Source organism: Bos grunniens, chromosome 17 (assembly GCF_055505025.1).
Source record: "Bos grunniens cultivar Pamir isolate PY7600 chromosome 17, Bosgru_T2T1.0, whole genome shotgun sequence".
Taxonomy (NCBI): domain Eukaryota; kingdom Metazoa; phylum Chordata; class Mammalia; order Artiodactyla; family Bovidae; genus Bos; species Bos grunniens.
This window is the reverse complement of record NC_141181.1, coordinates 12,851,368-12,877,538: the sequence shown is the minus strand read 5'-3', so window position 1 is coordinate 12,877,538 and position 26,171 is coordinate 12,851,368. Positions and strand designations below refer to the sequence as shown.

Genomic DNA, 26,171 nt, shown 5'->3' with positions numbered 1-26,171 from the left:
GAGTAGCACATGAAAGATGTTTAGACATGAGTCTGAGTGAACTCAGGGAGTTGGTGATGGACAGGGAGGCCTGGCGTTCCACGATTCATGGGGTCGCAGAGTAGGACACGACTAAGCGACTGAGCGACTGAACTGAACTGAATTGATGGGGAGACCTGGGAGGCCTGAAGTCTCTCAGTGTGAGCTTTGCCAGCAGATGGCTGTATAGCCTAGGGCAGCTCGACTTGGCTTCCCTGGGCAGCAGGTTTTCAGCTATACAGTGAAGGAGTTGGATAAAATGATCTGTTATGTCATTTCCAGATCTATAAGTTTGTCAACATTGGTATATTTTCATTGAAAGTCTTGTCTCTCTTAAGTGTTTTGATTTAAGAAATAATTCTACTCAGATCATGTAGAATTTTGCAAGGAAAGATCATTTGTCCAAGAAATATTTGGGGGTTACTTGTCTAATTGTGTGTGCGTGATTATGTGTGTGATGTGTATGTGTGTGTATAGAGAGAGGGGAAAACATGTAAGATGGGTCATTTTAAGTGAAAATAGAAATATATTTCTATGTTGACAAATACATATTTTTTGTTTCTGGGAGATGCATTGACTGAAGAACAGAGTTTCAATCAACAATTACTTTTTGGAGCATTAATGAAGTATTCCTTTGGGACTTTTTATATGAATCCTGACTTTGTTTTCAATTGTAAAATGTCTTAAATGTTAGCATGCAACACTGTTAACACCTGCTCTGAAAATATTATTGGAAACTGGATGAACAGTGCATGCATGTGTGTGTGTGTGTGTGTGTGTGTGTGTGTAGTTCATTTATTGGTAACAAAAGCCCGCTTGGGGGGAAACACAAGATCTATTTTCTGATTTCATAGAAATATACTTAGAAATGGTTGCATGATTTGGAAAATGCAAAGGGAAAGTTATATGTAATGAAAAAAACTAAAGTAGATTTTAGAATTAGACTAGCTCTGTTTCTTGAAGTGAGTGATTTTTAATATTTTGTTTATCAGTTTGTACTTATTCTGGTGTGTGATTAGAGATGCTTATGGTTTAGAAACAGTAATGTAATCCAAGTGAATCAATTGCCCATATTTTTTAAAGATAATGACATATGCTTCCATTTTTTATTTAATTTAATGTCAAAATACCCTGTTCATAATTTTAATTTCTACTTTGGGCTTCAAATTGCAGGGAACTTGTTCTCTCACCACTGAAGCAGTCCTTCTCACCTAGGACAGCGTGGGAACTCAGCTGAACTCACAGGAAGCGTGAGTCTGCCATGATGTCTTCGGGTACTGTTGAGTCAGTGAGGAAAAAGGAAACGTAAGTGACAGGGGGAGGAGCCTCACTGGGGTTACTGAAAACAGTCAAGAGAGAAATGGCTCGTTTCACCGACACAGTCTTTCCTTCCTGAGAAACCGAGGTTCGCCAGCGGAATGCAGTCCTCAATCCCTTTCGATCTCGGAGGGCCTTTGAAACGCGCACATAATTACAAAAAGGCTTTGGGTGGCATGCGGAAATGCTTAGGCAGCATCACCTTCGGAAAAGTGCTGGTGTCCTCCTTCCACAGATCTCAATTCAAAAGCCGAATTCCTTGCCTGGAAAAAGTTTTGTATTTTTCCCATTTTCCGTTATGGACTTTGTGTTTCAGTTGCTAACTACCATTTATAGTCTGGCCTGCACAATGAGATGACTATTAATGCATAAATAAATACATGTGAACTACTAACAGGTGTCTCTAGAAACTAAGGTCCCTTTCCACAATTCATCTGAGAGCTATAGTACAGGCAAAAATAGTAACACACAGAACCTTGATCAGCTGTGGGTATATCCAAATAGCCAAAATGCAGCTGTGGGGGGATTAGGCCACATGCGCTAAATCCTTTCTTTATAATTGTATTCAAGTGTAAGACAGAAGAGATAAATGAAGGCATTTACATATTTCCTAAAACTACAAAGTCTGTGCCAATAGTTCAGAGATACATTTTATTACTTCGCATATATATTTGTAAATATGGAATTTTTTTAGCCGTTAAAAATTATACCAGTCATTCCTAAAGGAAATGTACCCTGATTATTCATTGGAAGGACTGATACTGATGCTGAAGCTCCAATACTTTGGCCATCTGATGAGAAGAGCCGACTCATTGGAAAAGACCCTGATGCTGGGAAAGACTGAGTGCAAGAGAAGGGGTGTCAAAGGATGAGAGGGTTGGATAGCATCACTGACTCAATGGATATGAGTTTGAGCAAACTCCAGGAGATAGTGAAGGACAGGGAAGCATGGCATGCTGCAGTTCATGGAGTCTCAAAGAGTCAGACATGACTTAGTGACTGAACAACAAAAATTATACTGTGGATGAATATTTGTTGCAATGGGAAGAAGTTTGTGGTAGACTGTTAATTTAAAAATCAGATTTTTAAAAATGTGTACTGAATGGTCTCTTTGTAGTAAATAAATGTATAACATAATACATTTTTATAATAAAAAAAGAGAGCTGAGTTGATAACTAGTAGTTGTTAACAATGATTGCCCCTCAGTTCAGTTGCTCAGTCATGTCCAACTCTTTGCGACCCCATGGACTACAGCACACCAGGCTTCCCTGTCCATCGCCAACTCTCAGAGCTTGCTCCACCTCATGTCCATCAAGTCAATGATGCCATCCAACCATCTTATCCTCTGGCTTCCCCTTCTCCTCCTGCCTTCAATATTTCTCAGCATCAGGGGCTTTTCCAATGAGTCAGGTCTTTGCATCAGGTGACCAAAGTATTGGAGTTTCAGCTGCATCATCAATCCTTCTAATGAATATTCAGGACTGATTTCCTTTAGGACTGACTAGTTTGATCTCCCTGCAGTCCAAGGGACTCTCAAGAGTCTTCTCCAATACCACAGTTCAAAAGCATCAATTCTTCGATGCTCAGCTTTCTTTTTGGTCCAACTCTCACATCCATACATGACTACTGGAAAAACCATAACTTTGACTAGACAGACCTTTGTCAGCAAAGTAATGTCCATGCTTTTTAATATGCTGTCTAGGTTGGTCATAGCTTTTCTTCCAAGAAGCAAGCGTCTTTTAATTTCATGACCATAGTCACCATCTGCAGTGATTCTGGAGCCTAAGAAAATAAAGTCTGATTACCCCTAGATAGGTGTTTTATTTACTCTTTTTGCTGATCTGTGTTTTGCAATTTTTCTTCAAGAAGATTATATTGCTTTTTCTAATAAGAAAAAAACAATGAGTATTACTTTAAACATATTATATCACAAAAAGTGTTAAGATCATTTGAGAGCAACTGAGCCACTGATAGATAACATGCAGTGATCATATAAGACATGAGTGAGAAGCAAATAAATAACAGTATAAATGATTTTCTTAATTCTGAGACTAATTCCAATGTGTGGGTTGTGCCCTCATCACCAAGAATTTCTCTGACACCAGCTAGGTGTGCTGGAATTTAACTCATTTATGACACTTACCTACCAAGAACCCACAGGTGAAGGGCTCAGTTCCTCAAGACTGGCTGTCACCCCAACATACGCACACACGCATACACAAACACATCACAGACACATACATACCACACACAACTGCAAGTCTATTTGTGCCCTGTGCTTCTTACTGACCAGCTACATGGAGATTCCAGTGACCCCCTCTTTGGATTCAATTAATTTGCTAAAGTAAGTCACAGCACTCAGAGAAACACGTTACTTACCACATTACCAGTTTATTATAAACAGGTGTAACTCAGGAACTGCCAGAAAGAAGAGATGCACAGGGCAAGATACAGGGAAAGGACACAGCTTCTGTGCCCTCTGACAGCGCCTCTATCCCCGAATCTCTGCATATTCACCAAGGAAGCTCTCTGAATATCATCATTTCGAGGCCTCGTTACATAGGCATGTGTGTGTGCTTAATTGCTCAGTCGTGTCTGACTCTTTGCAATCCCATGGACTGTATCCTGCCAGGCTTCTCTGTCCATGGGATGCTCCAGGCAAGAATACTGGAATGGGTAGCCATTTCCTTCTCCAGGGGATCTTCCCGACCCAGGGATCTAACCTGGGTCTCCCACATTGCAGGCAGATTTTTTGCCATCTGAACCACCAGGGAAGCCCCATCACATAGGCACGGTTGATTAAATCGTTGGTTATTGACAACTGATGCAATTTCCAGTCCCTCTCCCCTCCCCAGAAGTCAAGGGATGGGCCTGAAAGAATGATAAACTGCCATCTGAAGCAACATGGATGGATCCAGAGAATATTATGCTTAGTGAACTGAACTGAAAAGGTACCAACTACTACATACAAAATAGATAAGTGTATACTGTATAGCACAAGGCATTAAACCCGTTATCTTATAACCTATAATGGAATATAATTTGCAAAAATATTGAATCATTATGCTATCCACCTGAAACTAACATAATACTGTCAATCAACTATATTTCAGTTTTAAAAAAGATATCTTTATCATTCTTATCGGTTAGAAAATACGAAGAGTTTTAAGAGTTCTGGGTCAGAAATGGAGGAGAAATCCAAATAAATGCTTCTTATTACAGCATCACAGTTCCTTAGGGCCAATCTTCCCTGGGGTGTGCTCCCCAGAACACACGTGCCACAAAACACTCTGTAAAAAGTACAAAGGAGGTCAACTTTAAGACCTACTACAATATCAGCAACATTTAAGAAAGGACTAACTTATACTACTGGGTGTAAGACAGGTTCAGTGACATATTTGGAGAATAGAGCTAATAATACTTTGGAGAATAGAGCTAATACTATTGAGAATAGAGCTAATACTTTGGAGAATAGAGCTAATAATTTGGAGAATAGAGCTAATACTTTGCAATAAGTGTAAATGAAAAGTAATCTTTAAAACTTGTATTAATTTTTTTTTAAATAAAAAGAAAGGACTAACTTTTATTGGGGCTTCCCCAGTGACTCAGCTGTAAAGAATCCTCCTGCGATGCAGGAGATGCGGGTTCGATCCCTGTGCCCAGAAGATCCCCTGGAGGAGGGCATGGCAACCCACTTCAGTATTATTCTTGCCTAGAGAATCCCATGAACAGGGGAGCCTGGCGGGCTACAGTCCATGGGGTTGCACAGAGTTGGACACAACTAAAGCGATTTAGCTTGCACGCACACTCTTTTATTGATTCAAAAAACACTCTGGAAAGTTCTGCAGTGGAGAAACCTGCAGCAACTACTACTTATTGGACCAAAGATACCTTTTCTCATAAAACCCTTATTAGCATTCCATGGCTCACTTTAGGAGCCTGTCTTCCGGTTAAAGCCAAGGAGATGCTCCTCTTTGTTTTAAGCCCCAAAGGCCTCTTGTTTCAATTACTGAAATTGCCTAAAGAAGAAATTCCGTAGCCAAAGGTTTTCAGCTGAACGCGTCTAAATGAGTTAAAGTGCAAAATAAGGGACTTCCCTGGCAGTCTAGCCCATATGCTACGAGGTGCAGCCAAAAGTAAAATAGAAATTTAAAAAATTATGAAGTGCAAAATAAATACAACTGCCAAACAAAGAGCAATCCGTGTCCTTCTGTTGCCTGACACTGACCAGGATTCTCCTTGGTGAGAAAGACACCAAACATTTAATTTCTCTTCAGACTTTAGAGGAGAGTGGATTCTCCACAGCAAACTATGGAGGGCTCCAATGTTCACCTCCAGCCATCATTCAAGGCCTCCTCTTGGCTTCTGCCAATCTGTTCTCATTTCCTTTATTCTGTAGGAATTGATGTTTCGAAAGGATGTGATGAGAATTTCCAGAGCTGGCTTCCAGGGTGCCCAGGTGCTTGTTGGGTGTTTGGCTCACTGGGGTATATGTTAAAATTAATTTTTGTTACAGTTCTAAAATAGTAATAAAATATGATTTTTCACTGTGGTAAAATATATATAACATAATATTTACCATTTTAACCATTTTTGAGTGTAACAGTTCAGTGGCATTAAGTATATTCACTTTGTTATGCAGTTATCATCACCATCCATTTCTAGAAATTTTTAATCACCCAAGCAGATACCCATGCCCGTATGTGTACCCATGAGACACTAACGCTGCACTTCCCTCCTCCCACCCCCACAGCCCTGGTAACTTTGAGTTCACTTTCGGTCTCTACAAATTATTCTTATACTTCGTATAAACAGAATCATTAATATTTGTCCTTCTGTGTCTGGCTTATTTCACTTTGCATAATATCTGCAAGGTTCATCCAAAACAAAATAGTTTTCTATGAATGATAATAATTATTATTTTATATCAGTGAAAGGGACAATACTGTTCATCATCTTTCACCAAGATTTCTTTAACCCACTAAAAGAGGGAGCGCTAGAGGCGCACATCTGGTCAGGTTCTTTTTTTTTTTTTTGTCCACACCAGGAGGCTTGTATGGTCTTAGTTCCCCCACCAGGGACTGAACCTGGGCCATGGCAATGAAAGCTCAGAGTCCTAACCGCTAGCCCACCAGGGAACCCCCCAGATTTGTTTCTTACTCTATTTCGACTGAAATAGAAAATCCTAACCATAATTACTGGTCATCAGAATTAGTAAAATTGTTCATGAGCTCTGATACTCCTAAATCTTTGTCTCAAACATATACCCAGAAAGTACATATTCTGGTTTCTCTCTCAGCAGTAAGTCAGTTGTTAGGATAAAATTTTTTTTTTAATTTTTCAGTTCAGATAAGTCCAGTCGCTCAGTTGTGTCCAACTCTTTGCGACCCCATGAATCGCAGCACGCCAGGCCTCCCTGTCCATCACCAACTCCCGGAGTTCACTCAGACTCACGTCCATCGAGTTGGTGATGCCATCCAGCCATCTCATCCTCTGTCGTCCCCTTCTCCTCCTGCCCCCAATCCCTCCCAGCATCAGAGTCTTTTCCAAGGAGTCAACTCTTCGCATGAGGTGGCCAAAGCACTGGAGTTTCAGCTTTAGCATCAGTCCTTCCAAAGAAATCCCAGGGCTGATCTCCTTCAGAATGGACTGGTTGGATCTCCTTGCAGTCCAAGGGACTCTCAAGAGTCTTCTCCAACACCACAGTGCAAAAGCATCAATTCTTCAGCACTCAGCCTTCTTCACAGTCCAGCTCTCACATCCATACATGACCACTGGAAAAACCATAGCCTTGACTAGACGGACCTTTGTTGGCAAAGTAATGTCTCTGCTTTTGAATATGCTATCTAGGCTGGTCATAACTTTTCTTCCAAGGAGTAAGCGTCTTTTCATTTCATGGCTGCAGTCACCATCTGCAGTGATTTTGGAGCCCAAAAAGATAAAGTCTGACACTGTTTCCACTGTTTCCCCATCTATTTGCCATGAAGTGATGGGACCAGATGCCATGATCTTCGTTTTCTGAATGCTGAGCTTTAAGCCAACTTTTTCACTCTCCACTTTCACTTTCATCAAGAGGCTTTTTAGTTCCTCTTTACTTTCTGCCATAAGGGTGGTGTCATCTGCATATCTGAGGTTATTGATATTTCTCCCGGCAATCTGGATTCCAGCTTGTGCTTCTTCCAGCCCAGCGTTTCTCATGATGTACTCTGCATAGAAGTTAAATAAGCAGGGTGACAATATACAGCCTTGACCTACTCCTTTTCCTATTTGGAGCCAGTCTGTTGTTCCATGTCCAGTTCTAACTGTTGCTTCCTGACCTGCATATAGGTTTCTCAAGAGGCAGATCAGATGGTCTGGTATTCCCATCTCTTTCAGAATTTTCCGCAGTTTATTGTGATCCACACAGTCAAAGGCTTTGACATAGTCAATAAAGCAGAAATTGATGTTTTTCTGGAACTCTCTTGCTTTTTCCATGATCCAGCGGATGTTGGCAATTTGGTTTCTGGTTCTTCTGCCTTTTCTAAAACCACCTTGAACATCTGGAAGTTCACAGTTCACGTATTGCTAAAGCCTGGCTTGGAGAATTTTGAGCATTACTTTACTAGCGTGTGAGATGAGTGCAATTGTGCGGTAGTTAGGATAAGAAAGAATTTAGGATTAAAAAAATTCCCATATGTAATATCCAGAATGTTCTCTGTTGCAAATTCAGTGTTCTGGAGAAGAGAATGGCAAGATGACGGTAAATGGAGTAGGTCTCCACTTTGATTTCATTTGGCTCTGGAAAGTGTTTCTTCAGGTTTCAGGACGGCATTTGCATTAGTTTCTTTTATTTATCTTATTTTCAGGAATATGACATATAAGAACATCCCATAATGTCTTGAATTTCTCCAATAAATGAAAAAAATCACATGTTAAAATCAAATTTAAGATATTTATACCATAATTTGATCCTTTTAAGAAATCCTGAAGGCCAGAATATTTTATATGATAGAAATGTATACTCTGATATGATAGACTGAGGCTGTTAAAAAATAGAATGTATCATTGAAATATACTACTTGAAAAAACTACTTAAAAAAAATGGTATTACTAGTGTCATGGAGAAATGCTTTTATCTCATCCCTGATTTTAAAAGCTTGCTTACACACTTTTATCTCGATAAACAGTTTACTTCTGTGTGGAAAAGAAGGCTTGTATTTACTACCAATTTCTTCACAAAGCATGCTTAAAAGATAAACACTCGGTGACCACAGTTTAAATGTATTAACTACTTTCACCAACTATGTTCTGGAGATGAAGCAAGGGATAAGAACACAACCATTTTATCCAAATAAGTAAACACTTCCTCCTTGAATTCATAACCAATGCTGGCAGTATCTTTCCACCTTACATCATGGCTCACAAAATAATTGCCAACTACATGAAAAATCTCTAGCGTGGGGGTGGAGCAAGGAACTAACCAGTAGGTCACTGAGCACTTCCCTTTCATTTATTTCTGCACATTTCTGCCAAGCATTGATTGATACTCTGTACATCTTTGATTCTTTCCAAATGTAAGCCAAGTGTCTGCCAGAAAGCGCTCATGACAGACACGACCCTTCTATGCTGAATGGCATTAATATTATCTGATGTACAACAGTCCACTCGGATTATGAAATTCCCAGTGGCTAATTAAAGTTTCTTCCTGAGCATGGTCATTATCATTAGCCTTATAGTTGGATTTGTAAACTTTTCAGCAGTATGCAACTTCTATACTTTTGTTTGTTCGTACGTTTTGTTTTGTTTGGTGTACCACTTTGATGAATGTTTCTTTAGCTTTGGTCTCTTCTCCACCTTTAAATGACAAAAATTTATCAATTTCATATTAGAAAGCATTATTTTGTGCTTGTTCAGGAAAAACTCAATTGGTTTATCAGAAAGGTCACGATACTTTGAAAGCAATGCAAAAGCCCCTGTGGCTTCTTGCCATTCTTTAACCAAGTTTTGTAACAGACAATGCAATAGGGACTAGAGGCAAATTGATTGCTGGTCTGATAAAATCAAATTTTCACATATTCATCAAGATTCACTTGTTCTAACGTATATTTGCTCAGCCTCACATTTGCTGTTTGCATTGGACTCCTCTTCACTGTTTACATTTATACTGCTGCTGCTAAGCCGCTTCAGTCGTGTCTGACTCTGTGTGACCCCATAGATGGCAGCCCCCCAGGTTCCCCTGTCCCTGGGATTCTCCAGGCTACTGTGCTTCTATTTACATTACCATTTTCATCACTACCTTTATGTTTTACTTAACTACCTCTAAGCATGTGATTTCTTTCTGTGACTTGCCTATCATAACACACAATTAAAAATGTAGAATTAGATGTAAATAGCATTTAAATATATAAAATCTAATAGGGCAGGAGTGAACCATTAACTGGTGAACTAGTTGAGATACACATTTTCAGAACACAGTGATTATTAAGCATGCAACTAGATTCCTATCCAAATGATAAATCGATCTTAATGTTCAAACCTGCAAAATGAACAAGAATGCAAGTGTTCCCTTGCTCTTTCCTTCTGTAGCTAGCCTGGGAACACAGATCATCCACAGTCTGCCTGTGATCAAGAATTCCCCCTGGGGTGGGATTTCAGGGTGTTGGGATGGCTGTCTGCCCTCCAGAATAGCTCATCCTCTAACTAGCCTGATAGCCAAAGTCCTCAAGTCATTAGTGATTCCTCCTAGGAGCAAGATAGATCTGGCTCACAAAATTCAAGGTGAGTTTTATTAAATATCATGAAGCCCACAGCAGAAAGGTGGTTTAGAAATACAGGCAATATATGAAACAGACACAGTCCCTGCCTTCTGGAGCTTATGATTCAGACCTTAAATAAACACATATAAATTGCAAACTACTGATTACGGTAAGTGCCGAAGGAAAAGAAAGACGAAAGAATCATAAAGTGGCAGATGCGGGGAGGGGAGATCTAATTTAAATTGATGGGTCGAGGGCAAGTGCTGTGTGAATTATTCTCTTTGAGATCCTCAAAAAAGCAGAATAATCCGTGGGTACTATATATATGTACATTCTTTTTTCTAATAATATTTGTGTAGTATAGGAACAGCTAAGAGACAACATCCTTTGTTCTTTCAATTATTATTATCATTGTTGCTTTTAGTGTTTGCTATGTTCTAGGCACTGTTCCGGGCTCTGGTGTAGAGTTGTGGATGGGACAGACAAGATTTCTGTTTTCATGCAGCTTAAAGTTGAGATGCTCCTCAGAATATGAAAAGAGAAAAATATAACTAAACTCTGGAGCAATCTGTTAATAAAAAAAATATATGGAACTTCCCTGGTAGCCCAGTGGTTGGGACTTTGCTTTCCCATGCAGGGGGGTGTGAGTTCGATGCCTAGTCAGAGAGCTAAGATCCCATATGCCTCGCAGGCAAAAAACCAAAACATAAAACAGAAATATTGTAACAAATTCTATAAAGAGTTTAAAAATGGTCCATATAAAAATCTTAAATAAAAAAGCTTATAAAGCATCATTTCATCAGTAATGCAAGATCACCATGGGGATAAGAAATATGCCCTTGCCTGACAACACCTGGCTGTAACCTGACTGCATGTTAAATCATACGTTTAAAAAGAGGCATATATCAGTCAAAACTAGAGAATAGCAATGTTGAAGATAAAACCCCCAAAATGGAGCTGCTGTATCAGGTTGTATAGATCAATGACACCAGTACACCAATACTCTTGTGATTGAAATTTGGACTCAAATGGAAATTGGTCTATAGAGAGAATTGTTGACAAGTCTGTGTTACATTTTTATAACTGATCAATAAATTGGCATTCTGGTCAATCTGTAGAAGTATGTTTAACCTGAATGTTTACAAGAGAGATCATACATCAAGTCTGCAAGGCCTAGTACCTGCCCGTCAGGGTGGTCCCAGGCTTTCTCCCTGAGACCACTGGCCTTAGGGTAAGTTCTCTTTCTGATCAGCAATTTGCATTAATCAAATGAGATATTTGGAAGCTACCTCATCAACTATCCCTAGTAAGGAAAATAATGATTTGGGATGTGAGGTAGGAAATGGTTATTTCAAGGTTTATAATAAACCATTTTCAACAAAATCGGCTGATATTCCTAAGAACTGTCGAATAGACTAGAAAACGAAGGAGCAATTGAACCCACAACTTCTGACCCTTTTGTAAGTGTTGTTGCCGCACTTATCAGTAGGAACAGGCTAGCACAATGGAGTGCAGACATTTCTCATTTATCCCAGCAAGCTGAAATAGTACATAAGATCAAAAAGGAAGCATTCAGCAGTTCCGTCTTGTCTCCTTTTTTTGTGAAACTGAAAAGAACCAAAGTAAGCACATTTGAATTTGGCATAAATGGGACTAAGAATATTTATCATAGACAGTTGAATATTAGTCATGAGATCAAAGCTGTTCCTTCCAAGTTTAGCAGAAAAGCACAAAGAATTTGATAAATATTGAATTATGCTATACGGCAACTGCTCATACTTTTAATATAATCTGCTTTTTATGAATTTCTTTCCTTCTACTTTAAAATCAAAGCCCATCACCAAATGCAATTTAAAAAATACTACATTGAATTGCTTTTTATCTCAGCTTAGGGAAGAGTTTTAGTTGCTTTCATACCATCATCTTTAGCAATTTTTCTCCTGAATAAGAGGGGGGAAAAGGCTTGAAGTTTCCAGAGAAATGTAGTGAAAAATAAGCTGCCTGGAGAATGATGTGGTCATGTCAGACATATCACATATATTACTCTTCAGTTAATGTATTTAAAGACATCAAATTAGATTATGGTAATTATTTTGGAAATTTGATTTTTCATTTTATGGAGCTTTCTATAAACTGGAGCATATTTAAGCACCTGTAAACACTGGTCAGTTTTTCTAAACTTTGCACATTAGGATCACTTGGCTGGGACACAGGTGGAGGTGGTGGAGGGGGTGGGGAAGGGTCAATTTTAAAATTACCTTATTCCCACCCATGAGAATTTAGCCCCCTAGTTGATCATAATATGCCATCAAAATTAAGAACTACTATTCTAAAAAAGAATTGTGGTAACATAGCCATCAAAATCAGAGAAGGCAGTGGCACCGCACTCCAGTACTCTTGCCTGGAAAATCCCACGGACAGAGGAGCCTGGTAGGCTGCAGTCCATGGGGTCACTGAGAGTCGGACACGACTGAGCGACTTCACTTTGACTTTTCACTTTCCTGCATTGGAGAAGGAAATGGCAACCCACTCCAGTGTTCTTGCCTGGAGAATCCCAGGGACAGAGGAGCCTGGTGGGCTGCCGTCTATGGGGTCGCACAGAGTCGGACACGACTGAAGCGACTTAGCAGCAGCAGCAGCAGCCATTAAAATTCTCGAAATTCAAAAGGCATTTAAGTTTAGGTTAGGTTGCCAGATGAAATAGAGAATGCTTATTTAAATTTGAATTTCAGATAAACAACAAATAAAGACACCCTATGTTTTTATTTACTGACAGCCCTAAATTAGGTCCTTTTTTCTTTTTTTTTGCTTAAAAATTCTTTGGAATAAAGTTGTTTACCTACTCTTGGAGCTGCTTAGAAACAGACTTCTTTGATTTAAAACAAAACAAAAATTATGTGATATCGCTTATATGTGGAATCTAAAAATTGATACAAATGAACCTATTTACAAAGCAGAAATAGAGTCACAGATGTAGAAAACAAACTGAAGGTTTGGAAGGGGAAAGACAGGGGTGGGGATAAACTGGGAGATTGGGGTCGACATATGCACACTGCTATATATAAAATAGGTAACTAATGAGAACCTGCTTTATAGCACAGGGAACTCTACTCAGTGCTCTGTAAAGACCTATATGGGGACAGAATCTAAAAAAAGAGTGGATATGTGTCTATGTGTAACAGATTCACTTTGCTGTACAGCAGAGCACATTGTAAATCAACGATACTCCAATAAAAATTAATTTTAAAATGAAAAACTAAACAGAAACTGGGTAAAGGTGTTAGATGTATTCCTTTCCTAGATCCTAAATCTGTTCGTCTCCTCCTAACACTTCCAAGTTCTCCCTTGGTTGTGTCTTGACTTGTGTCCTTAGCAGGGAGAGACAAAGCTACACCATCTTGTTGAGACCCCAAAGCAAAGTACATCTCTACTGTCGTGATTAGAAGTTACGTTTCATTCAGAAAAGTAAAAGAAGTGCTCTTTGTATATTAAGTGAAAACATCAAGACACTGGGAGATAGCTGCCTCTAACATTATGTATTCCTTTAAAGCTTGCGTGCGTGTGTGCTACATCACTTCTGTCGTGTCCGACTCTTTGTGACCCTATGGACCCTAGCCCACCAGGCTCCTCTGCCCATGGGATTCTCCAGGCAAGAATACTGGAGTGGGTTGCCATGCCCTCCTCCAGGGGACCTTCCCTGCCTAGGGATGGAACCTGCATCTCTTACATCTCCTGCATTGGCAGGAAGGTTCATTTCCACTAATGCCTGGGAAGCCTCTATTTCTTTCCAACTTCTAAATAAGTACATTAGATAGCTGTAGACCTAGGAATCAGTACTGGGAGATTTGATAACTGAGGCAGAAAACTCTCAGATCTGCTGTCTTCCCTGTTTTTACCGTGTATCTCAAAGAGGAGGAGCAGTGACCATCTCAGCTTCACATACTTACTCGCTGTTTCTTCCCTGCCTAATTATCCAGTTCTCCCTAGACTATTGATAATGTAACTTTTCTCATTTATTTGTGATGCTGTCTTTCCTATTTACAAATTTTTGTTCATATTGTGAACCAGGTATTTTTTTATTGTGCCTTGTAAGTAATTTTGCTGTTATAAAGAAAAGTTCTTAATGTTTATCAATTTGTTTTATTTTGACTTCCTTAGTCAAGTTTTTAGGAAAGAAGCTTGTCAAATTTAGCAACCCCTTCTTTGATGAGACTTTATTCCATCTCTAGAATCTCATCCTAGTGAGTGGAAGTGTTTTGACAGCAGGACATAGGAGACCAATCAAGGGATTTGGGTCCCTTTTGTGTATGTTTGTGTGCTCAGTCGTGTCCGACTCTTTGTAACCCCATGGATTGTAACCCACCAGGTTCCTCTGTCCATGGAATTTTTCAGGCGAGAATACTGGAATGGGTTGCCATTTCCTCCTCCAGGGGATCTTCCCCACCCAGGAATTGACCCACGTTCGATTTCATCTCTTGCATTTGCAGGCCGATTCTTTACCGCTGAGCTACCTGGGAAGCTTTTTATTCCTCATCAGATACTATCAAGTACGTTCAAACAGTCCTCATCCTGCTTCCAGCCTTCTTGTGAAGGAACGGTTTCTTGGGACCACTGCCTTACTCCTCACAAAATGGGGGTATGCAGACCCCTGTTCCTACCTCCTCTGGGTCAGACCTGTGTGCTCAAGGTATCCTTCCAGTGATACATGTTCTGCGGTGATTTCCAAAAACCTAACTTTAACCTCATTAAGGCTAACTTGTATACCTACACACATTCTCCTGTATATTTCAAATTATCTCTAGATTACTTATAATACCTAATTCAATATAAATGCTATATAAATAGTTGCATGGCAAGTTCAAGTTTTACTTTTTGAAACTTTCTGGAATGTTTTTTCCCCAAATATTTTTGACCTGATAGTGGTTGAATCCAAGGATTGGGAACCCATATGGAGGGTGTGGAGACCAGACTGTACTGACTTTTAAAAAAACACTTTTCTACTTTTTTCCCTAGTCTGCCCACTCAAGTATTGATAATATCCATAAATACTATAGTTTCTTTTTAACTTCATAGAAATGGAATCATATAATGTGAAGTATTTTATATCTAGATTCTTTCACTAGATTTTGTTTTTGTGATCCATCAGTGTTGATCTGAAGCATTCTTATGGTTACAACTTTACAGAAACGGTTTTTATTTCCCACCCCTGCTCTGCTCCAAACCAAGGCAACCTACTGTGTACGTATGGCTGAGTGCCTTCTCTGTCCACCTGAAATTATAACAGCATTGTTAATTGGCTATATACCCCAGTACAAAATGCTTTTGGTGTTAAAAAGAAAATTAAAAAAAAAGAAGTTGGGTATGTTCATCGCCAGTTCATCCTTCTTCTGGTATCTTGGCTTTAAGAAGGAGGGATATCCTCTTAGATCTTCACCTTGGGTAGACCCCGGGCTTTCATTTCTGTTTTTTATACTCTTCAAAGCTACTAAAGCCGACATTTGCCTGGTTTAGGAAATGTTCTTAGGGCAAAAGCAGTTCAAGTGCTCTGCTCGGGGTCCCTTCACTATTTAGATTTTGGCCTGGAAATTCACCATTTTAAATTGCTCTTCCCTCCAGCTGGGAGAGTTGGTCTAAGCAATGTAGCTTTCCATATTATGGGAAATGGAGGTCTTTTATAATAAAAAATTATATTCAATCTGTATTTCTATCCCCATTTTCATTCCAAATGCTTTAATGTGTGCTTATATGTGTGCATTTCTTAATCAGAATTTCCTAGTGCATTTTTGTATTATGTTTTCCTCCAGAGATGTAACTTGAATCACTTACAGCTCTAATATTTTTTATTTCTTAATTCTTTAAATTCTGCTTTTATCCTTATTATCCTTCTCATTTTTTTTTTTTTTTTTTAATTCTCTAACTTATTGAGTGGAACACTTAGTTCATTTACTGTTAGGCTTTTTTTTAATGAAAATTTTTAAATAATGAATTCCTTTTTGAGTTTATCTTTGTATGCATCCCATTAGTTTTATTATTTCATATCCTTCTTTTGTAAAGGGTTTGTAATTGTAGTTTTGATTTCCTTTATGATCTAAGGCTTATTTGGAATGATTTCCTTCCTCAATTTCCAAAGGATTGCTTTTTTCATTCTTGTTTGACAGCTTATTATTAAATTTGGATATATTTTACTATTTTTAGAGAATGTGACCTTTTAAGTTACAGATTTTTAAAAAGTTTACTGAGTTTTTTGTAGCTTAATATATTATCATATATATTTATATACATATGACATATATATGTTTATATTTAACATATATATTCATTTTATATATATACATATTTAACATATATTTTATATCTTTGTCAAAAAGAAGTAATGCTACATTGGGTCTAACATTCAAGATATACATAACATAGATTAGATAGATACACAGATACTAATTTTTAAAATTATACTCATCTAAGGCGATTTTTTTCCTACTTGATTTGTCAAGTCATTAATTCAAACGACCAGGTATCCCTGTCTTCTTAGGGATAATATGTTCAAGGCTGCTACTGCTAAGTCACTTCAGTCGTGTCTGACTCTGTGCGACCCCATAGACAGCAGCCCACCAGGCTCCCCCGTCCCTGGGATTCTCCAGGCAAGAATACTGGAGTGGGTTGCCATTTCCTTCTCTAATGCATGAAAGTGAAAAGTCAAAGTGAAGTCGCTCAGTTGTGTCTGACTCTTAACGACATCATGGACTGCAGCCTTCCAGGGTCCTCTGTCCATGGGATTTTCCAGGCAAGAGTACTGAAGTGGGGTGCCATTGCCTTCTCCAATGTTCAAGGCTATCCCTTTCTAAATTTGAAGACATTTTCCTTTACATTAGGGGCGTCCCTGGTAGCTCAGCTGGTAAAGAAGCCGCCTGCAATGCATGACACCCTGGTTGGATTCCTGGGTTGGGGAGATCCACTGGAGAAGGGATAGGCTACCCACTCCTGTATTCTTGGGCTTCACTGGTGGCTCAGCTGATAAAGAATCCGCCTGCAATGTGGGAGACCTGGGTTTGATCCCTGGGTTGGGAAGATCCCCTGGAGAAGGGAGAGGCTACACACTCCAGTTTTCTGGCCTGGAGAATTCTGCTGGACACAACTGAGCGACTTTCACTTTCACTTTCCTATACATTACTTTAGAAAACAATATTTTCACTAACTAGTGATACTGGAAAGAGTGAAGCACATGATTATTGTCTGTTAAGTTTTTATTCCCTGTACCTCTTTCAGACTAAATGTATACCAACTATACCACAGTCGAATACATATCAATCATGGTCTTTATAGATCTTGTCTCTCCAATAAATAACATGACGACTGTGTTTTTTTCTTCATGCCTTGGACAGTTACTGTGTCCATTTTTTCCTAGTAACCATATGTTTGAGGGAGAAAATGAGCAAGAATGGTATATCTAACTAGTATTTTGACTTTGGAAAGTCTCTCCCTCTCTCTTTACTTCTTCCTTAATAATTATATTGATAAAGTATAGGAATAAAATAGGAATTTAGTAGGAATGAAATGACTTCTCATAGAAAATTTGAAAATAGTATCTGCAATATTAAAAAACAGAAAAAATGGTATGCAACTCCATCACTCCAACATTAACAACTGTTAACTAGTTTTCCTTGTTTCCTTCTATTTTTTTTTTTCGAGAATTGTTTTTACACAATTGAGATCAATTTTGTGTCCTGACTTTTCTAGTACTTCTTTATTATTTTTTATATCATAGGCATTTTCCATTATTTAAAAATTCTCCATCAAACTTATGTTTAAATGCTTCAATAACATTCCACTATTTACTGTTTGTTTAATGATAGAGTATCATCTTTAATATCTTTGTGTTATAAATAACATTTTGATGAATTTCTTCTTTTTTTTCCTCCAGTAATACAGTGGACCCTGAAATTTCAAGTGCATCAGAAGCATCTGCAGAGCCCCTTGTCCAGAGTTTCTGAGTCAGTAAGTCCAGAGCAGGCAAAGAATTTACATTTGTAATAACTTCAGGTCGTGCTGATGGTGCCAGAACCACCGTTTGAGACTCACTGGAACCACTGTAATGAATAGAATGTGCAAGGATTTGCTTCAATAAGTTTCTGAGAAGCAATGCTTCTTCCTTCCACAGTAGGTTGTATCTTTGAGATTGCAGGGAAAAAATTGTAATGCTTATTCTTATTAGAAAAGGAAGTAGTGATGTCTATTTAAAGGTTCTCTTAAAGTCTTTTAGTCACTGGCTTGTGCTAACCCATTTGCATTTACTGTGGAATCTTACTGGAACACTCATCCATTTGACCCTGGAGCTCCATCACTATACAGCTGGTCTCTGTATTATTTTTTTTTTGGTAGGTCACCTGCTCTCATTTAATTCATTTCCTTTGGTGTTTTCCTTCCTGTGGGAAGTCTCTGACATCTGTCCCACATACTTCTCTATGAATACAAAGGCTCATCTTTTATCTTTTTATTTTTAACTTTTATGAGTCAATTACTCTTAACCTTTTTATAGTTGTGCTTTTTTCATGCCACATGTTTTAAAAAAGACCTTCTAGACTGTAATTCTTTATGGTTGCTTTTTTTAAAAAAAAATGTTATTTTTTAACACCTTTAATTACATTCTGTTGACATTTATATTTAGGTCTGAGCCTAATATGTCAAATACTGGGAACACATGGCGTCTCACTTCATTGGCGCCATCATGTGGTGAATTTGTGTATCACATTGGAAAATCTGCTGTATATAGTGAGTCAGGGTGTCATATTGTCACATCCTTATGATGAACTTAGAGAGGTCATCATAAACTGGGGGATCTACAGTAATCCCGCTACTTTAGTAAATAGCAAAATGGGAGCTGATAAACATCAACCATTAAGCATGTGGACACTGGAGTCAAAGACATGAACTCAAACCCTGGCTCAAACCACTTATAATGAATACTAAGACCATAGGTACCGGGTTAATCTCCTTGAGCCTCCGTTTTCTGCAGAGCATGAGGGTACCAGTAGCATCTATCTCTCAGGGATGTGAGAGGAGCAGTTAACATTATGATAACAGTTCACAATGGTCATGAAATAGTTTAATAATATTAGCTATCATTGTGTTGTGTGCTTAGTCGCTCAGTCATGTCCAACTCTTTGCAACCCCATGAACTGTAGCCCGCCAGGCTCCTCTGTCCATGGGGATTCTCCAGGCAAGAATACTGCAGTGGGTTGCCATGCCCTCCTCCAGGGAATCTTCCCAACCCAGGGATTGAACCCAGGTCTCCCACATTGCAGGCAGATTCTTTACCATCTGAGCCACCAGGGTAGCCCATTGGCTATCATTAGCTGTTAACAAACCCTCACGTTTGGTTTTTCCTTTATATTCCAACTCAATAGGAAGAGTATCAGGAAAGAATAATTCCCCTCACTTTTTAGAAAATTATGCCACAGTGGTATATTTTTAGAATGATAAGAAGTAGCTTGAAAGGGGCTTCCCTGGTGGTCCAGTGGCTAAGACTCAGTTCTTCTAATGCAGGGAGCCTGGGTTCGATCCCTGGTCAGGAGACTAGATCCCATACGCAACAACTAAAGATCCCGCATGTTGCAACAAAGACGGAAGATCCTGTATTCAGCGACTGAGACCCGGTGCAGCCAAATAAAGAAAGAAAGAGAAGCCGATTGTGAATAATTATATTTTTTTTAAGTAGCATGAAGTTAAAAACTGCAAAAGGTAGATACTGAAAAGATATTTAAAATAATTCTTTTTTTTTTTTAGAAAAGAAGAAGGAAACTACTGGAAAAAAAGGTCTTCTTAACTCTACTTACAAAGTGAAGTTTGAAAAACATCTGGCTAAATTAACTATAATTTACAGTCAAAAGAAATAATTATCAAGGGAGCAACTTAACATTGTTTCCAAGGGTGGGAAAAAAACTTTCAAATATTAAAAACAATTTATAGCCTCAAATCTTTCCAAAGGTCTATTAAAGAGAAATGTTTACTTTTATAAATCCTTGAGAAAAAATACACTTAGGACAAATCTAGGTGTTGGAAATTTTTCCATTAAAAATGAATTTTAATTATTTGATTAGAAAAACAGAATGAAAAAGTTACTTAAGATCAGTGAAAATAAACCATGTGAGGTATTCCCTACCCCCTTAAAACCATACATCATGACTGAGTGGAATCAGGGATCTTGCCAGAACCAGTCTTACACGCAATTTCCAACTGTGGTTTCCTCAGATAGTTAGCATCATTCAATAAGTTTTTGTTACACCATTATGCAAATTTACTCTATGTTCATTATCTTTCTACTTATTAAATTCATCAAAAGCTATCCAGGACCAGATTTTTTGTTTTGTCAGCTACACAGTCTTGTTCCCATATTCTTCATCAGCATTTATAGACTGTGAGGGAAAGAAAACAAGAAATGAGGATGATTTCATGAATTTTAAACATGCTGTAACTCTGTTTCAGTGCAATATTCCAGTGTATAACAGCCGTCTGCCACTGCTCCCAGCATACCCAGTCTTAGGGCTGTGCCGAGTTGGTTGGAATGGGGATTAACACGTCCATAATCAATTCTTATGTCATTCAACTGGTTGTGCAGAGCAGAAAAATGTCCTCTGTGTCAACCTGAACTTCTGTGGCAAGCAGTCTAGAAAATCTAAGCCTTTGATTATTGAAATTTGGGGATTTTCCAGAAATCCCTCTATTATTGACTGCTATTTTTAATTTCACTGTGGCCAGAGAGCAAATTTTGCATGAGTTGAATCCATATAAATGAGTTGAGACGTATTTTTGCCTGGAGCATGGTCTGCTTCGGTATATGTTCTGTGTGCACGAATATGGTATATATCTCCATTTACCTAGATCTCCTTTCATTTCAGCAATGCTTTGTACTTTCAGAGTAGAGTTCTCACCTTTCATTGAATTTATTCCTAGGTATTTATAATACTGTTATAAATGGTACATTTAAAATTTTCATTTTCTAATTGCAGCTTGCTATCATAGAGAAATATTGATTTTTCATATACTGATCTTTTACCCTATGAGCTCACTAATTTCAATGATAAATTCTAGTAGATTCCAAAGATAATCTACATGGGCAATTTGTTAATTTAAAGACAATTACTTAATTTAATCTATTAATCAAAAGGCAATTAATAGTTTAAGAATTAGACTTTTTATATAGACCATTATCTTTATACCTTCTATTATTTTAGTTATTTTTCATCTACTATACCATCTAGACCTCTGAAAGTGAAGTCGCTCAGTTGTGCCTGACTCTTTGCGACCCCATGGACAGTAGCCTGCACCAAGCTCCTCCGTACGTGGGATTTTCAAGGCAAGAGTACTGGAGTGAGTTGCCATTTCCTTCTCCAGGGAATCTTCCCAACCCAGGGAATCTTCCCAACCCAGGGATCTAACCCAGGTCTCTCACATTGTAGACAGACGCTTTACTGTCTGAGCCACCAGGGAAGTCCCTAGACCTCTGAAATACAGCCAAATAGAAGTGGTAAGAGCAGACAGTCTCACCATCTTCCTCATAGAAGTGACTAATTGACCACTAAACACGATAGTAGCTATTGGTCTTACAGTACCTATACATGTCTTCATAACATAAACTCTGTTCTATTTTCTGATTGTTTTTGTCATTAATTGGAAATACATCAAAAATTATTTTTATTTATTGAGATATCACAGAATTTTTTCTCTTTTATGAATGTTGTTAAATTACATTGTTTGATTAAATATTAGGCCAACCTTGCATTTTTGGAAAAACTCCAGTTGACCATTGTATCTTTTTCTATATTGCTGTGGCACCCCACTCCAGCACTCTTGCCTGGAAAATCCCATGGATGGAGGAGCCTGGTGGGCTGCAGTCCATGGGGTCACGAAGAGTCGGACATGACTGAGTGACTTCCCTTTCACTTTTCACTTTCCTGCATTGGAGAAGGAAATGGCAACCCACTCCAGTGTTCTTGCCTGGAGAATCCTAGAGATGGTGGAGCCTGGTTGGCTGCCGTCTATGGGGTTGCACAGAGTCGGACATGACTGAAGCAACTTAGCAGCAGCAGCAGCAGTGTCCAATTTACTAGTATTTTGAATAGGATTTTTGCACTTATGTTTATAGATGTGATGGTGGTCTGTGATTATTTTCTTCTAATGTTGACTTAGATATTTCTATCAGGGTTATCCAGTTATTATAACATTTATTGGTAGTATTTTCTCCTCTCTTTTCTCAGAGAGTTCATGCAAGATTGACATTATGTGCTCCTTAAATGTTGAGAGAATTTACCAGTGAAGTCACCTGGGCCTGGAGTTTTCTTTTCTTTTTTTTTTATCTTTCTTTTTTATTTTTTTTTAATTTTATTTTATTTTTAAACTTTACATAATTGTATTAGTTTTGCCAAATATCAAAATGAATCCGCCACAGGTATACATGTGTTCCCCATCCTGAACCCTCCTCCCTCCTCCCTCCCCATACCATCCCTCTGGGTCGTCCCAGTGCACTAGCCCCAAGCATCCAGTATCGTGTATCGAACCTGGACTGGCAACTCGTTTCTTACATGATATTTTACATGTTTCAATGTCATTCTCCCAAATCTTCCCACCCTCTCCCTCTCCCACAGAGTCCATAAGACTGTTCTATACATCAGTGTCTCTTTTGCTGTCTCGTACACCGGGTTATTGTTACCATCTTTCTAAATTCCATATATATGCGTTAGTATACTGTATTTATGTTTTTCCTTCTGGCTTACTTCACTCTGTATAATAGGAGTTTTCTTTGTAAAGTGGTTTTTGGTCATGAATTCAGACTCTGTAGTAAATGTACAACTACTCCGATTTTCTATTTCTTCTTGGTTTTGGTAGATTTTGTTTTCCAAGGAATTTGTTCATTTATTCTAAGTTATCAAATCTTATTGATCTAAATTTGTTTATAATATTCTCCTTTTAAGATTTGAATTAGAATTTTTTGACCTCAGTACTACTGATGGAAACAGTGACAGACTTTATGTTCTTGGGTTTCAGCATCACTGCAGATGGTGACTGCAGCCATGAAATTAAAAGATGCTTACTCCTTGGAAGAAAAGCTATGACAAAACAAGACAGCATATTAAAAAGCAGAGATATCACTTTGCCAACAAAGATCCATATAGAAAGCTATGGTTTTTCTAGTAGTCACGTACAGACATGAGAGTCAGGCCATAAAGAAGGCTCAGTGCTGAAGAACTGACGCCTTTGAACTGTGGTGTTGGAAAAGACTTTTGAGAGTCCCTTGGATTGCAAGGAGATCAAACCAGTCAATTCTAAAGGAAATCAACCTTGAATATTCATTAGAAGGACTGATGCTAAAGCTCCAATTCTTTGGCCATCTGATGCGAACAGCCACTGGGAAAGATTGAGGGCAGGAGAAGGGAGCGACAGAGAATGAGATGGTTGGATGCCATCACCAACTCAATAGACATGAGTTGGAGCAAACTTGGAAAGATAATGAAAGACAGGGAAGGTGGCGTGCTGTAGTCCATGGGGTCAGACATGACTGAGCCACTGAACAACAACTATTGATATTTGGGGCAAGAAAACTCTAGTGGGAGACCATTCCATACGTTGCAGAATGTTTAGCAGTATCCTGACTTTTCCCTGAGGGATGCTGATAGTGAGAAAACCAAAAATGTCTCTCAGTTCAGTTCAGTCTCTTAGTCATGTCCGACTCTTTGCAACCCCATGAATTGCAGCACGCCAAGCCTCCCTGTCCATCACCTACTCCTGGAGTTCACTCAAACTCATGTCCATCAAGTCAGTGATGCCATCCAGCCATCTCATCCTCTGTCGTCCCCTTCTCCTCCTGCCCCCAATCCCTCCCAGCATCAGAGTCTTTTCCAGTGAGTCAACTATTCACATCAGGTAGCCAAAGTACTGGAGTTTCAGCTTTAGCATCATTCCTTCCAAAGAAATCCCAGGGCTGATCTCCTTCAGAATGGACTGGTTGGATCTCCTTGCAGGCCAAGGGACTCTCAAGAGTCTTCTCCAACACCACAGTTCAAAAGCATCGATTCTTCGGCACTCAGCTTTCTTCACAGTCCAACTCTCACATCCATACATGACCACTGGAAAAACCATAGCCTTGACTAGACGGACCTTTGTTGGCAAAGTAATGTCTCTGCTTTTGAATATGCTATCTAGGTTGGTCATAACTTTCCTTCCAAGGAGTAAGTGTCTTTTAATTTCATGGCTGCAGTCACCATCTGTAGTGATTTTGGAGCCCAGAAAAATAAAGTCTGACACTGTTTCCATCATTTCCGCATCTATTTGCCATTAAGTGATGGGACCAGATGCCATGATCTTCATTTTCTGAATGTTGAGCTTTAAGCCAACTTTTTCACTCTCCTCTTTCACTTTCATCAAGAGGCTCTTTAGTTCCTCTTCACTTTCTGCCATAAGGGTGGCGTCATCTGCATATCTGAGGTTATTGATATTTCTCCCGGCAATCTTGATTCCAGCTTGTGCTTCTTCCAGCCCAGCATTTCTCATGATGTACTCTGCATAGAAGTTAAATAAGCAGGGTGACAATACACAGCCTTGACGTCCTTCTTTTCCTATTTGGAACCGGTCTGTTGTTCCATGTCCAGTTCTAACTGTTGCTCCTGACCTTCATATAGGTTTCTCAAGAGGCAGGTCAGGTGGTCTGCTATTCCCATCTCTTTCAGAATTTCCCACAGTTTGTTCTGCCAAATGTTCCTTGGGGACCAACAGCTCTGGGTGAGAATCAGTGTTTTAACATCGATAGGATCTTTAGTGATCTTTCACTCCGTGTATTGGTAATTTGTCTCTTTATTTTTTGTTAGAAGCTTTGTGTGGTGTACTAAACAAACCAGGTTCTGCCCTAGATTTGGCCCATGGATCATTTTGCTGACCTTGACTTAGAACATTAACTCTTTTGTAATGGTGGTGATTGATGGTTTAGTCGCTAAGTCGTCTGACTCTTTATGACCCCATAGACTGTAGCCCACCAGGCTCCTCTGTCCATGAGAATTTTCCAAGCAAGAATACTGAAGCGGGTTGCCATTTCCCTTCTCCAGGGAATATAATTTTTCCCTCTAAAGATACTTTATCTGTCTTATAAATGCTATGTGGTGTTGATGGATATTAGCCAATTAATGGCTATGGAGAGTACTGTTTATCTATGTAGATAACACATGGGCATTATTAGTCCAACAAAACTGCTTACAAATGGATTTTGGGTTCTATGAGAGACAAGCAAAGAACAATATTAATATGACAATATAATAAAATTTAATCACATAGATATACTCTCACAACTAGTTGATATAAATTCCTATAATTTGGCAATATTGTTTTTGCTCTTCTAGCTAGAAAAGCCAGTCTGCAACATCCAAGAATGTTTACCAGGATGAAAAAACAATGATTTTACAGGACCTTATGGAGTATTGATTTGCTGCCACCTGCTGGGAGGTAGATATGGGTTTCCAGCATCTTTAAAAGGTGAGAATGATGACCTTAGAAGTTGTAAAACTTTGCTTATCCCATAAAATGAAACATAATATATGTACCTTTAGGCTTGGAAGAAGTCAATAACTCTAGGATAAATTAACTACACGTAAGGAAAATATGATATGTATAAAAATGAAAGTATTATTTTCCATTTAAGAGAAATTAGATGGCATATTTACATTTACCATGAAATGATATATAATAGTTCCTGAAAACGGTGAGTTCCTCAGGTACTGATTGTGGATTTGTGTAAAGGTAATTAATCACTTGACTGGGGCTTATGGAGAAGCTTAATATCTGAAGAACCACTGCCAAATGAAGATTATAAAAAATAAAACTAAGTCTAATGACAACATTGATTGTGATGGGCAACAAAATAATAGCCCCTCAAAACCATCCACGCCCTAATTCTCAGTGCCTAGAGGGTGAAGCCTTGAGCCCAGGGAGCAGAACCAAGAGCCACGTAATGGAGACTGCAGATTGGAGTTTGTAATTGTCTGGGCTTGTGACTCCTTGCTTCCATTTTCTCCCTTTTTGAAAGGTAATGGTTATCACTGCTCTCTGGACCTCCTCTACGTT

At 38.7% G+C, this 26,171-nt stretch overlaps 1 long non-coding RNA gene across 1 annotated transcript; it reads left to right on the top strand.

Annotated features, from left to right (window-relative positions):
- Positions 1-1,184: 1,184 nt before the first annotated feature.
- On the top strand, positions 1,185-25,945 carry LOC147355029 (uncharacterized). The gene is made up of 3 exons (XR_015144160.1): positions 1,185-1,323; positions 17,989-18,062; positions 25,451-25,945. It is a non-coding gene; the product is annotated as an uncharacterized LOC147355029 (long non-coding RNA).
- Positions 25,946-26,171: the final 226 nt, after the last annotated feature.